Source organism: Oryzias latipes, chromosome 9 (genome assembly GCF_002234675.1).
Source record: "Oryzias latipes chromosome 9, ASM223467v1".
NCBI classification, from domain to species: Eukaryota; Metazoa; Chordata; class Actinopteri; order Beloniformes; family Adrianichthyidae; genus Oryzias; species Oryzias latipes.
The window spans coordinates 17,558,538-17,573,183 of record NC_019867.2 but is presented as its reverse complement, the minus strand read 5'-3'; positions in this window follow the sequence as shown (position 1 = coordinate 17,573,183).

Genomic DNA, 14,646 nt, shown 5'->3' with positions numbered 1-14,646 from the left:
GCGTCATGCAAGGAAACAACTGGAAACTGTGAAATTGTTTTTTTTTGTGACATTTTTAGAATGTTTTCACCAAAGGTTATAATGGAAAAGCAGTTTAAGTGGGACAACTTACAGGATCAGTCACTGGCAAAAATAATTTCCCTTTTATATTTACATTTTTATTTATATTTACGTTTTTTCATTTGGATAAAATTGCAGTAACAAGGATGTATGGGAAAATGCCAGCAAGTTTCTAGACAAACATTTTCTAATATATTTTATTAATAACATACTGTTCACTCCACATGTGTAATCCATGTAGGTGTGTTATTTTGAACCAAATAATCTTTTTTTTTTACAATTAAGGCCCGCAGAGTTTTATTTTGATTCACAAAAACAGACATTTGGAAATGCTACAGAATCCGTTTTCATTCTTGTGTGCTTGGGTTTCTTCCTAAAATAAACTTTGAGACTATAGCTGCAGCTACTCACCTTTACACTTACTTTTTTTTCCTTCTCTTTCTAATGAATTCTCACACATACTGGATTGGATCAGATTTCTGGAGAGATGCACTAACTGGTAACTCACCATGAAACAAGTTGCAGCTTTTCCAGCTTTAAGAATCCTTAGTGAGGGTGGATTAACAGTTGGCCACCTTTGAAAAAGAAATGGAGGTTTGGAGGTTTGGAGGTTTGGTTTGGAGGTTTTTGATGCTTTAAAGCAAATGTAACTTCTGTTTGGTTTTAACACCTCACTTGTCCACCATCCTCTGAAATTTATTTAACGCGAAAGAAGAAAATGAAAAATATTTTTTCACCACTCTAAAATGTCAAAAACCTATATTTTGACAGCTGATGAAATTGTATAGGTGTAGTTTTAAAGTCAAAATCTTAGTCATAATTTTCTAAATTAGAAGACTTTATCTATATTCATACAAGTCCTTATTATGTCCTTCTTGTCCTCTGCCATTGTTGAACTCTAAATGCTTCTTTTGTGGTGGCTAAAAAGTCAATAAAATAGATTTCAGTTATTCAACAAACTAAGAATACTTTCAAAGTAGCATGGTCGATTGAAAATAATATAATAAATGTGCCTCATTTCCCTCTGGGGAAAAGCGAACATCTTCTCCAACAAATCAAAACTTTCCTTTTCCTCTGCGAAGAAGCGCGTGTTGAAAAGTGCCCTGTTTGGTCTTGTTCTATTTCACAAACACGCATTTTCTGGCACAAAAAAAAAAAAAAGAGAGAGGAATCAAGACTTTTCAGTTGTCTTGCTGAAAAACAGACACCTGAATAGGAAAGTTGAGCTGTTAGATCTCAGTAGCATATGCTCCCCTGGGGAAAGCCACAGCTCAGGGTTCTCATCCTGCACTTCTATGGAGCTAGCTTAAAATACTGTTGTCACGTAGCGATCATAGGCCTTCACTGATGGTACACAAATAGTCCCTTGTGAAACTCTTAAAAGCCCATTAGACATCACCCCTGCGCTGCGTTGAAGATGCCGGTGCTAAGTGCTCCTGATACCAAAAAGAAAGCACGAAGACAGACCTGATGCCAAAACTGTTCTTGTTTTCACCTGTTTTCCTCTCCCATCTGAAAGTGTTTGTTTACTTCTCTGCTCATTTTATGCAGCAAATCTGAGAATGGCAGCAGCGCTCAGATCAGGCTGTGACAGTCGCCCCATTCATCTCTGTGACACAGATGTTTAGCCGGTGCCAGACGATTTCTTACAACTGTTGTGCTTCTCGCTGCTTAGCAGCATTTGAGAGTGTAACACTGCAGAGGGGGAATCTGACCCTGTGCGGAGACTGTGGAGGTCAAGCATGACCACCGCTGAAGGGAGCAGGCATTTTATATGTGCTGGAGTTCATTGGGTGGTGTGAAAGCTAAATAGTGCCATCTGGTGACTTGAAAAATCTGGTGGCGATAATTACAGAGATAATGAGAAGCAGTGAGAGCAGAGACCGGATTGGGAATTTACATAAAGAATATAGCTCACACTGACTATTTATGCGGTTTATAAATATGTTATTTGGTAAAATGCACATCTAATATTTTTCTTTGTGTTTCCTTGTGTGTTTATTGAAAACAAATGTGTATTATTTATATACATATATCGTTTTTTAAACCTTTTCTAAAAAACTAGAAGATGAGTTGCAAGGTCAGACACTAAAAGAAGATGGATGTAGAGGTAAAAATGTAATCAAAGACAAAAAAAGATGACAGCGGAGGTTTACCAGTGTAAGTATTTCGCACTTGCAGAGGTAGGCGAGGATAAATGGAAAGTAGAGCTCTGTTTGAGTGTGAGAATGCGTTGGCAGCCTTGGGAGGTTGGTGATCACTCCGGCAAACGGTTGCTGTGGGTATTGTGGCTCCTGGACGGAGGAAAAACTAACAGGTTCTTAAGAGGCATGAGCCCAGAGGGAGGAGAAAGAGTGCTTACAGCTAAGGAGTGGTACAGCCACTGCCTCTAATTGCACTTCATTATCTCATATTGATTTAATTAGCAGCTGCCGTGCTGCGTGCGCACAAGGTTATGGTATGCCTTCAAAAAAAAAAAAGAGGGGGCAAAGTTGCATATTTTCTCCCTGTATGGGAGCCTGTTGGATGAAGCCAGTCATATGACAACACTTAGCTGCGTCGCTGTAATTACTCCAGTGCAATCCTGCAGACACAAACACAAAAAAAAAACAGGCTTCAACCACAGGTCACAAAGCTTGACTTGAGGAGCAGTGGGTCACAGAGTTGGAAAAACAGCAACTGTGTTTGCCCTGTCGTCAAAATTGGTGAAAGAAAAACATAATTTTACATAAAAAATACTTGATTCTTTCTTTTTTCCCCCAGCTAACTCCAAAATCCACATCATAAAGTCTTTCAGTGTAATTACTGGGTACTTTTTACAAATGCATGTTAAGTGTAAAACTATCAAACGGAGTTGGAACACATACAGAAAGGTGCAAAAACACTCTCCGACGTCAGCGAGTGCATTAAAAGAATAGTCTGAATGGGTTCTGTTGTCCTGCTCCACCACCACGCTCCCCTCTCCCTGCAAACCACACCACCACCCGTGTTTACCTCACAGCTTCAAAAGGGCACCAAAAAGCGACCATTTAAACAGAGGTTGGCGCACACATGGAAGAGAGTGGAGAGAGGATTACCCAAGCCGAGTAACGCAGTTGGACAGATTTCAGGTTTGTAACCATTCTGGGAAAAATAACTGTTCAGCAACAGCAGGAAAAAAAAGAAACGAGGGGCAAATGAGTGTGGGTTGAGCTGATAATGCATAAAGAGAGGTCAACAAGGAATACATGTGAAGACAGAATAAGTTGTAGGCAAATGCAGAAATGTTGGAGTGTCTATCTTAAATGATCTGTAAATTCTTTGTGTACATTTTTTATTTTCTTCTTAGATCCCTCTTTCCCTTCTGAGCAGTATGTACCATTTTTGCAGAACAACAGAGATGTTTCAACAAAGAGGAGATTTCCTTGAGGAAAAGTCTAAATCTGGAAAATTCTGTTATTAATTTAAATCCCTGTTAAATATCTAAAAAATAGATAACTTAGCAGCTAAAGTCTACAAAAAGAGCCTAAATTTATATTAAAATCCACAGTTTCCCTGGCTGTCACAGCGTTTTGAACACCCTTCTTTCTTTGCCTCTTTGACGAAAAAATCTTTGAAAACTAAAAGATTTCTGATTCAATGAAGAGTTCACATCAGTTATGGCTTAAAAGGAGCTAGTTTGGCTTCTAGCTGTAGCTTTTCATCAAACGGTCGGACTTTCAGCTCTGTCCACTAAAATCAAAGCTGGAATCCTGCCTTAACGCTATTTCCTGTCAAACCTACATGCAGGGTTTTTTTTGTTTTCTTTTTACCTAATTTGGTATTATTTGCTTTTATTCGTCTGTTTTGAGAAAATGGACATTTTAAATCCACCACATGGAGAATCTTTGCATGCTAAAAAGGAAAGCAAGGAGTAGAAGGAAGCAAAGAAATAAGAGTTCTGTTGGAGTGGAAAGCCCCAACAGCAATCTGCTTACACTTACAGCTAAAGTAGGCTGGACTTAGGTTTTGATGCCACAAACACACTATTTCAGTCTCATTAAAATATGAAAACAGCTGCTGCTTAGAATTGACATATGAAAGTATGAGTCTCATCTATTTTCAAGCTCCATCTTTTTTCTTGCATTCTTTTTTTTCCCCCTGGAATCTAAAACTTTTTGGTTCTGTCTTCTTCCTTCCTTCGCCGTCTTGGCACATGGAGGCAGAGAAAGATGGATGGACTTGGCAAGACACACAGGCTCGTCCTGGTAATGTGAGAAAATCTGGTGCCAACACAGAGATCCTGCAGATGGACATGACATGTTGCTGTTTTCTGCTTTTGTCAAATATTTCTATCTTTCTTCCCTGTTTCTTTTCTCACAATTCTTATAACGCGTACTCCAACGCTTCTCACTGTGGTCTTTCTTCGCTCGACTTAAAAACGGCCATTGGTTTATGTGTTCAAAGGACAAATCATCAACGGCTAATTAACAATTATTAACAGTTCTGCTGTGAAAGGAGACAAATTGTCATAAATTACTGCCTAATTAAAATGTGATTGCTGGCTCAATAGTTATAAATCATTAATTTTTAACACCCTTATCACACAGGAACGGAACCAATTCAACAAAAGGTCTGTAAGACAAAAAAAAAATCACTGGTTCTTTTCAATACACACACTACTCTTTCTGCTCATCTGTCCCACAGCAGTCATTAAGCATAATTACTGGATGTACGCACTGGCTTTATGCATGGGTATTAAAGAACAATTAAGCCACTGCCTAATTGCATTACGTGAAGTCTTACATGGTGGCTGCCCATCTTAAACTTCCTGCCATTAGTGCAATAGGAAAAAGAAAATACTCAACCAGAACTCTCTAGTCTTTCATTTGATTAAATGGAATCATGAGACAAGCATTCAATTATTACCAATCTTGCAATTTTATTCAAAAAGAAAATGAATGTACGGGTTAATATATGTTTTGTTTCCTTTTGAAAACAGAGTTATTTGAAGGTTGGTGTTACAGCAATATGAAAGCCAATGTTTGTCTACTTAAAAACCATAGGCTTAAATTAACTGGGCCAATAATCTTTTATGTCACATATGGGACTCTAAAGGGTAAAATTAAGCCTGAACTGGGGCTGTGGGTGCCCTTCTCGGGTGGGGCCCTGCGTTGGGCTCTTCCAGCGTTGCGGGGGGCTGCTCTCCTGGTTGGGCTGGGGCGGCGCTCTCTTTCCCTCCGTGCCTCCCTGCTCTCTGGTTCTGGGGGCCTCGCGGCGGTCCTGCTGGCCCTGGCCTGGGTGGCGGGCGTGGGCGCCCGGGGGCGGTTGTTCTCTGCCTGCTTGCTGCCGTGTGGCGTTGGGGGCTTCTGGCTGCCGCGGCTGCTGCGGGGGTCTGGGGGTGGGGGTGGCTGGTTGCTCCCCCTCCTGCTTTCCACATTCCATCATCCATTTTTAGAAGAACATAAACACTCAACTGAGCACAGGTGTTAGCTCACCTTTGCACTAACAAATTGCGTGAATGAATGAAATATCTCACACTAGTTGGCTTGTAGGCATAAGTGTGCATGTGTGAACACTATCTGTATTGTGTTCATGTTGACATGGGGACATTTTTGCAGCTAGCAGGTGTGTTTATAACATTTGAGTGTGTGTGTGGACAGGCCCCGCCCCTGTATTCTATCTGTACCTTACCGTAATGATAAACATCCAGTAGCTTGTTGCTTTATGATGCTTCAGGGTTTTACCCCCTTCCCCCCCTCCTATGATCACCCTCCTATCCCCCTCTTTCTAACATCCCTCTCTCTTCTTCCCTTTTTTTCCTTTTCCGTCCGGTCCAACACAAAAGAATTTCAAAAATAATTAAAATGAATAAAGTCTGGCCTCGATTACAAAAGGGGTTTATTCAGACATACCTCTGGTTTGTCAGAAGATTCATAACCCCTGTTGTAAAAGTAAAATATTTCCAACACAAGAGGCCTTCAGCTCTCATCAGTCTGCCCAGCTGTTGGACAGAACAAGTAAAAAAAAAAAAAAAGCCTGAACTGGTGCAGCCACACTGACTTGGGGTTACTCTGCCCAACTTTGTTGTTCCTAAAATGTGCTATTAGACAGGAATAAAGTGAGTTTTGTTGGGTTTACAGTGGGTTAACACACCTTTCACACAGCAACTATAAGGTACGCTTAAAAACCTTTATTTCTTTAAAAAAAACAATAGTGCACCTTATAGTGTCTTGCATATACGGATTCATTCTGATGGTGCTTGCTGATGTTAAAGTGATGATGGGGCTAACGTGCCTAATGTTTAGCAGTGTCAAACTGTTTTATTTATTATTATTTTTTTACTTTTTACTATCAATGTTGGTAGTTAGTATTGTCTTATTAAAAAGTTTCTTTCAGTGGTATTTGTCTGTGTTTTTAATATGTTGCAAAAAGGTTGTGAATATGCTAATGCAGGTATAGCAGCTAATGCAGCTAGCACGTAACAAACAAGTTATTGAGTTAAAGTCTGACAGACTGATTTTTCTCTTACTCTTTTGACTCGCTTAGTGCCCTTTATTGTTCAGTGTGCTTTATATATGACATGTTTAAAAATAGGCCGTTCATTGACGGTGCGCCTCATAATCCGGTGTGCCTTATAGTGCAGAAAATAAGATATATTTTTAAAAAGTGGTTCCTAACATGGGGAATTGGTGGCTCTGCGATAGACCGGAGAACCATATGCTTCAGCAACCCAATGACCCCAAAAGAGATTAAGCAGGTTTGGAGGATGGATGGATGGATGGATGGATGGATGGATGGATGGATGGATGGATGGATGGATGGATAGGGAATTGCTCTCTTGTGAGAATAGTTTCTAGTAGTCATCTGAAGAACTGCTTTATTTAGTTTTTTTCTGGTTGGCTGTAAAAATTCAGGAGCCCTCAAATTCAGGAAATAAAGGATTGGGGTGCTTCAAATTTGACCCACGTGAGGCACATACCTTGAATGTCAGATTCCTTTTGGTTGTCAGTCAGTCAAAGTTGTCTCACTTTTTTTTGCAATTTCTAGCAAACATATAAAAGTTCAGATTGGTTTCAGACAAACTTAACACACCAATAATGAAAAGAAAAAGTTTCAAAGCCTTATTTTCTACGTAATTTTTAAAAACATGAAATATGGAAATTTGGGTCTGAATCAATACAAAAATATTACTTTTTATTTATTCACATTGGGGCTCAAATTTGCCCAGCATTTAAACAGACAATATGTGGCGCAACACTTGCATTTGTCACAGTGTTGCCAGAGTAAAACAGTCAGGCCTGAAATACCAAAATCCCTTTTTTTATGAAAATCCCTCTTTGGTTTCATATGTTACCCTCCCTCACAGAGAAAAACCGTCCAGTGGACAGACACAGGGAGAGCTCACCAGAAATTAACTACCGGTAATATGATTCAAGACAAGAGAACAAAGGCCTGCAGACGGAGAAAATGGACCTAGGAAGAGTTGAAAAGTGAGGACAACAGGAAAGCACAATGAACTAAAAAAATGTCAATACAAACAATCTATTCAAAGTCTGATGGTAGGACAGGTTTAGAGCCCAAATATGTTTGGTTTTTTTGTTTTTTAAGTAAAAGTTACATGTAAAGACTAAGACAAACTTTTAGTGAGTAATTACTGCAACTATAGGCAACTATTTTCTACATTAATTTTTATTAAATGAGAAACAAAAATGAGAATAGTGTTGGAAAATGATTATAAACTCAAAAACAGTTAAATGTAATGCCTGAATGGAATTAACAAGTTTTTTTTTTTTCCTATTCTTGATTTTTTTTTTCATTTCATCTGACTGAATGCATCAAAACATCTCTACACTCTTCAAAACAACAATGATCCTCCTACAGCCTTTTTTTTCCCCCCTTCAGCTCGTGTGTGTTTGCTTCCTCAGAGCTCCTCCTAATAGGGCTTTCCTGTCTATTTTCTCCCTCTTCGATCTTTCCTCCTGTATCTAACAAGCTAGCTCTGGGTCTGGTGAGGTGAGCAGAGGTGAAGGTGTGAGGAAGAGAGGTGTGTTGTTTGGAGCCACTGACATCCAGGTAAATGGGTAACTGTGCGCTCTCATCCATATTCCAGTAACCCTGGCTGAGGCATTTGGCCGGAGCATGGCTGGGGCCAGGACATGAAATATTAAAGGGATAAAGTGAGAGGTGGAGCACCCAGAGGGCCTCTGGACAGTTAAACAGCTCTTTGTGTGAATGCATCTTTGCTGTCTTTATGCCTCCCCTCTGTGCAGGAAGAATACCTGCATTGTGTGCTCCATTCAAGGTCAGCAAAGACAACAGCAAGTTAGTATCAAACTGAGCTCTATGATCAGCTCTTACCGTCCTCCAGCAGTGTCAGTGATGGACCATGTTCACAGCCAGCAAACTAATCAATAGCTCTATAGATTGCACGGCTGCAGCTGGGGAGGATGAGAGAAAAAAAGAGCAAGAGATGGAGTTTTTTGCCTTTTTTTCCCCTTTTTTAGGCTTCTTTTGGCAGTATGAATCCCAGCCTGCTGTTTAACTGGTAGCTTTCCAATTGGGGGCTCAGATATATCAGATTACAATTAACCACAGTTCATGGGGGCCATCCACAAGGTGACATGGTCCTCACATCATCCATTCCTCTGTTTAGTTGCAGCCCTGGGGAGTACCTAATGAGATGGCTCTCTATCTGGCTCTCCATCTCCTTTTCTTTCTGGAGGAAGCCTGGTACTCAGGGCCAAGGAGGCCTGTTAACACCTAGGGCAGGTTCTTGGCCCATTTCACTGTCTTGCAACCTCCAAGCGTGTTTGGCTTGCAGTGGCCGCAGTCTGCCCCTTTGGAGCGCTCTAGGCAGGCAGATAATGAACCGTTGGAATGCATGTGTGTGCTGATGCAAAAGAAGTGTGTTTGTGCTTGTGAATGCAGATGGATGGCAGGTGCTCAAAAATACTTTCAGCTTTTTGGGGCATAAGCACTCATCACTCAATCTTTTTCCAAACTAAATGATTTTTTTTTTCTCTAAATCTCTGGGGAGAAAGACAAAACCTGAAAATTGAAACAGTTAAATTCCTCTTTTCTGGTTCATCTCTGCACAACTGTAAACCACTGATTCACTGTTCAATCACAGGGGGTTCATTTCTGCACTCAGTGAAAGGAAAACTAATCAAGCACCATGCAGCTTTTTTTTCCTTTTTTTAGGGTCAAAGAACTTAAACTGCACTGTAATTTTTGGTTTGATTTTAAGGCTGTTAATTCAAAGTTCAAAAAATATTCATTGTCAGTATTTGGGGGGAAAAATTTGATTTATGTTCCAAGAATAAATGCTAGTTTTTAGAATTTCTGATGATTTATTATGATTGTACAAACACTGTCTTTTATTTTTGTTCACATTTTGTTCTCAAATGAGTCATTTAAACTTAAGACACAAGATTTTTGTTGCTACAAAATGCACTACAATTTGTTACACAAGAACTCAAAAAATACAAACTATTTTCATTAGAACCACTTTTTCAGCTTATTTTTCTCTTTTTGAATGCCTGCGTGGAATTCCTTGTTTTTAGATTTTGAAATCTTATGATAAGATTTCTTGTTGAGTTAAAATTGCTCCATGGACATTCATTTTACTACTTTTTTGGTGAGTTTCTTCATAGGATTAGTGTGCTTTATTAGTGTTCTGCTTTTTTAACAGTGTACAGAGAGATCTAAAAATAACTCAAAGATGTCGCCAACAAGATACAAAACAAAAAGAAAGGATAACTAAATGGGTTTTGCTCCCCTCTTTATATCTACAGTGAAAACATTTTCTTAGGGATTGTGTTTGAGAACTCCAACATTACCTTTATTTAAATCCTACAAAAATGTATTAGCTTTACAAAAACACTAACATATATTTTCCCAAAGGTTCCTGTTTTTGTATGATCAGTTTTCTACCTTGAGGCTTTCTAATCAGTTACTTTACTTGGACTGGACTTGAGTAAGGAAAAAGACTTGTTCCAGTACTTCTGATATACCAACATTCATAACCAGAGTCAGGCGGAGAGTCGGCAGGACGCGCCGATGCATCCGTCACCAAGAAGGATGGTGTTGTCATCACCAAGTGTGGTGTGGAATCACACACAGTGGCTCTCAGATACACTTCTTTATGGAGGCACTTTTTACATTCTGCTGAGTAGCTCTGGAAAAATAATAGCTAAATCTTAGCTGTCACTATCACGCTTTGCTGCACTAAAACACTACCCAGTGTCTGAGCACTTCACAAGACGCAGGAAGTATAAGAAATCCACACATTCAGTGATGATGCATACATTTTACCTTACGAAAAGAAAATATTTTATAAAGGTGGTTTGGGTTTTCCTTGTTTTCTGTATGGATTTGGCCTCCTGTGAGGCTGTAGAAATGCAAAGGAATAAAGGACATGAGAAGCTGATTCAGGAAATCAAACGGCTCAACAGTCGGTAATTAGGCAGACAACAGAGACTCAGTTAGACCCAAAAGATTTGAAGGGCAGACGAGGGGAGATGATTGGGGGTTGGGGGTCATGGCAGGGGTTGGTGGGGTATTGAATTAGTGGGACAGTAATGGTGGAAAATGGAAAACCCATCATGTGAGCGTGCACTTGGGGAAGAGGAAAAAAAAATCAAATCCAAATCAAATCCAAAAAGCTGAGCACATGTGAAGCTTAGGAATGAGAATATACATGATAATTAGCGTATAATAATAAATATCAAAAAGAGATGAAATAATTGTAATATTAATAACAATAGTACAAAGAGCAAATCCCCTTATTAGGGAACAAGGAAATGAAGAGGAAACAGACATTGAGAAAAAAGAGGAATTTAAATATCCCCTCTCAGCCTCTCAGCTTTTGTGACAATAATGCCTTGATTGCATTGACATGAACGCATGTTTAGTCTATTTCTAAGTCCTTTTACCTGTTCCAGAAAATAAAAACAGCTCCAATCATAAACTGCGGCTGTCAGCGACAACTGCCGTCTTTGTTAGTCTCTCCCAAGTGCCCATTTGAACAGAAAAGGTTTTGGTGACATCACATCCTGCCAACATGACATGACTCATGCTACATTCACAGTGGCTTTAGCAATGCACGTTCAAGCAACCTCTTCCAATGAAAGTATATTCACATTTTGGGCTTCCACGTTCAAGGCTCTTTCGCTCAACAGACATGTCCGTTTTCAGTCTCGACTAAAAAAATGCAGCCTTTGAACGTTTGTTGAAAGTTAAACCAGTTGTACTTCAAACAATCAGAGACCTGGATTTGGTAGTGGCCTACAGATGGCCCCCTTTTTAATTCACAGGAGTGCCAACCGTTTGAAACTGTATTTCATACTGTATATCGGTATAGAGCTGTGCACGAAAACGCCTGGAGCAAGATTCGCGAGATTTGCACTACTTTGACATTTGGCACCAGGCCTCTCCCAACAGCAGGTACATGGGCTAGTATCGGGTAGCAATAGCCCAATATGAACACCGCGTACTGAAAGCATATTCAGGGACCTGTGTAGGGAATTCCCAAAACCTACAGCACATGCTTGGTGTAAATGTAGCATTATAAAAATAAAAAAATTTAAACTGGCTCAAGATTTTTTCATAACACATTAGAATCATGGATCTTTCCTTCCACACATTTGAATGCCATTATCGCTTTGGGTGCTTACATGGTCTGAGCAGCAGTATCATACAAAAACAAGACAAGGAGCATGTGTTGCAATGCTTACATTAGTTTTGAACTCAAAGGACTGTCATTATCAGGCTCTTGCATGACTGCCGCAGAGCTGAATGAGGACCAATGCTGTACCAGAAATCCCCTTAAGACACTAATACATAGAATTAAAAAAACAGCTGAAGAATCCACAATAATAGAAAAATGAAATTGTTCACGAGAAACAATATGTGACCTTCGTATCTGAAAGCCTTGACAATGAAATTCTTTTTCTATGATTTTTAATAGAAAAATGTAAATATTCACCTAAATTATCATCAAGGATCAAGCATATCACTGATTTTTTTTTTTATTGAGGATGGCTTGAAAACGCATATCCCTTTGAAACTGAAGCACATTGCAGTGAAAACGCATCACAAAAGCGTTGCAATAAATGTTCTCTAACTTTTATTCTCCATACTCAAAACAAGAAAAACATTGCATCATTTCTCAGAAAAAAAAATCATCTCCTGGAAGGGCATATGTTTGTGGCTTGGGGTTTTCTGGTACTTCCTGTCCTCTATACTTCTGGGCCGTAGGAGCCCAGCTCCCTGGTTCTGGTGGAAGGCGGCGATGTGTTGTTGGGTTGTCGTTTCCTCTGATCTGCAGTCAAACAGCGGATTCCCAGGGAGCATGTCACCCAGGGCGGGAAAGAAGGGGACTCAAATGCTCTGCTCGTTACTCTAAATGCTGCCTAATTAATAATGTATCAGAGAGGACGTGCTGAGGCACAGCAGGGCCCCCTCTTCATGTCACAACCATCAACACATGAGCTCACACACACACACGCACATACAATGGAGAAGGGGCTGATCAAATTCCACTGTTCCTGTGTGGAGTCGTCCTCCCACATCTCCGCCAGATATTAGGGAACAGACACCTGCCTCCATGCGCACGCCGGCCCATCGTTGAGAACGCGTGCCGAAGCCTTCTGTGTTCACCGCCTGCACAGAGTTGAAGCGACTACAAGAACTGTCAGAACTTTGCTCCGCTTGGCTTTGTTTTCACATGAATTTTTAGAGGTGAAATTTTTATTTTAGACTGGTGTTGGGAGGAGCAGGAGCAGTTGTGCAGGTTAGTTACTCCTCTGGCAGGCATTCAAATGTGCAGCCACCCACACTCCTATCCTGCTTGAATGTTTCACTTGGATGTTGGTCCCTGGAGGGAGATGACAGGTGGCACTGTGCTGGTGGCACTGTGCTGTGCTGTGCTGTGTGGTGTTCAGGTTATGCTTCCACCACATGGCTGAGTGTCTTCTCCACCACCAGCACTTCAGGCCTCAGACAACAATCATATACTTCCATTTAAACACGTGTTTTGTGTGCCTTTTTTTAATTTAATTTACTATCTGCAGCTGTGACTGAATAAACCGTTTCAGGTTCAGATTTTGTTTACAGCCTAGTAAGATTTTTTGAGCTATATAACAAAACAGTTGGATGTATTCCTTGAACGTCTTCTATTTTTGTGCATTATTTACACCTGCTAACATTGACAGCCTCTTTCTGACCCCTTTTTCTTCCTCGCATCTAATTTATTTGCCTTTTTTGTTTGTTTGTTTCTGTGGAAAACGGCTAATTTAGTCACCCCAAGGGAGTGCATTCTCGCTAGTGACACAAAAAAGGCATTTAAGGCACACACAAAAAATCTGAATGCTACAAACAGTGTATGTGTGTGGGTGTGTGTGTGTGTGTGTGGAGGGAGGGGGGCAGGGGGAAAGGGGGCTGTGGTTTGAAAGGTGCTGGGGAAAGAATGGCAGAAAACAAGAGAGGGAAGTTTGAGGTGCGCAGGACCGCAAACAGCAAAGGGGGCTGGAAAATTAAGCTGCATAAATTGGGTGAAACATGTCCTATATTCCCTTTTGCTTTCTTCTTCTGTGCCCCCCATCCCACATCGTGCCGACTAAAAAGGGTTCAGGGTGCAATGCTGTCGTTCCAACGCCAGACAGGCATTTTTCAGAATCCGTTTGATCCCGGTTGCTTCTTTTAAAAACACTTCCTGGTGACAGAAGGGAGGCAAAAAGCAGGTCACGGAGCGTGTGTGTGAGACGCCGGCGGTAACGCAGGAGGCACGGGGTAGATGAGCCGACAGGAGACACGTGTAGACAGACGCTTCCCAGCTATCACCCCCTCATTGACACAGCCTTTATAGTCCCTGCAAGCAGCGCTTCTGTCTGGGAGAGCAACAGGGGAGAGGGTTCGAATCTGAAAACTGCACCGCAATCTCATCTGACCACATCAGAGCGTGAGGGGACACGGACTTACACCACAGGTTCGATTTTCAACGCAGTGGGACCAAAAGCAGGACACGGAAAATGGAGTGTGTGTGTGTGTGTTTTTACACTCGCAGAAGGCAGGCTGTGTGAGGTGAACTGCCTAAGGACACATCAGCCCTCTGATTAGCAGACATCAGCTCCACCTCCTGAGCTGCAGCTCCTCCAGGACACCCAGAGCCCATATGAATGACATTAACAAATATTGGGTTAACATGGTGAACAACACTTACTGGTTTAATTGTCTGTGTAGGCTGTTAAACAGAGCAGCAGCCGCAACCATCTGCTGAGGAGAGACGAAAGCATTTCATTTGCCTAATCTACCATGGATTTCAGAAAAGGAAATAGAACAAGAGATAAAAGAACATAAAAAAAACTCCAGGACATTTAGCTGCTTTTGCTCAGAACAGACCTAAACGGTTCTATTACAATAAACTCTACCTGTTTTTTGTTTTGCTTTTTTTAGACCTTTAAAAAAACGAAAATATATTGATTATTTACATTCTGATTTATAATCCTGGTAGAATGTGTGATGCAAGACTGAACCCTAACAAATAATAAAATAACTTACAGATAAACTGCATTGTTGCATTGTTCTGCTTTAGATTGCAACAAACAGACGACCAAAACCACAGGT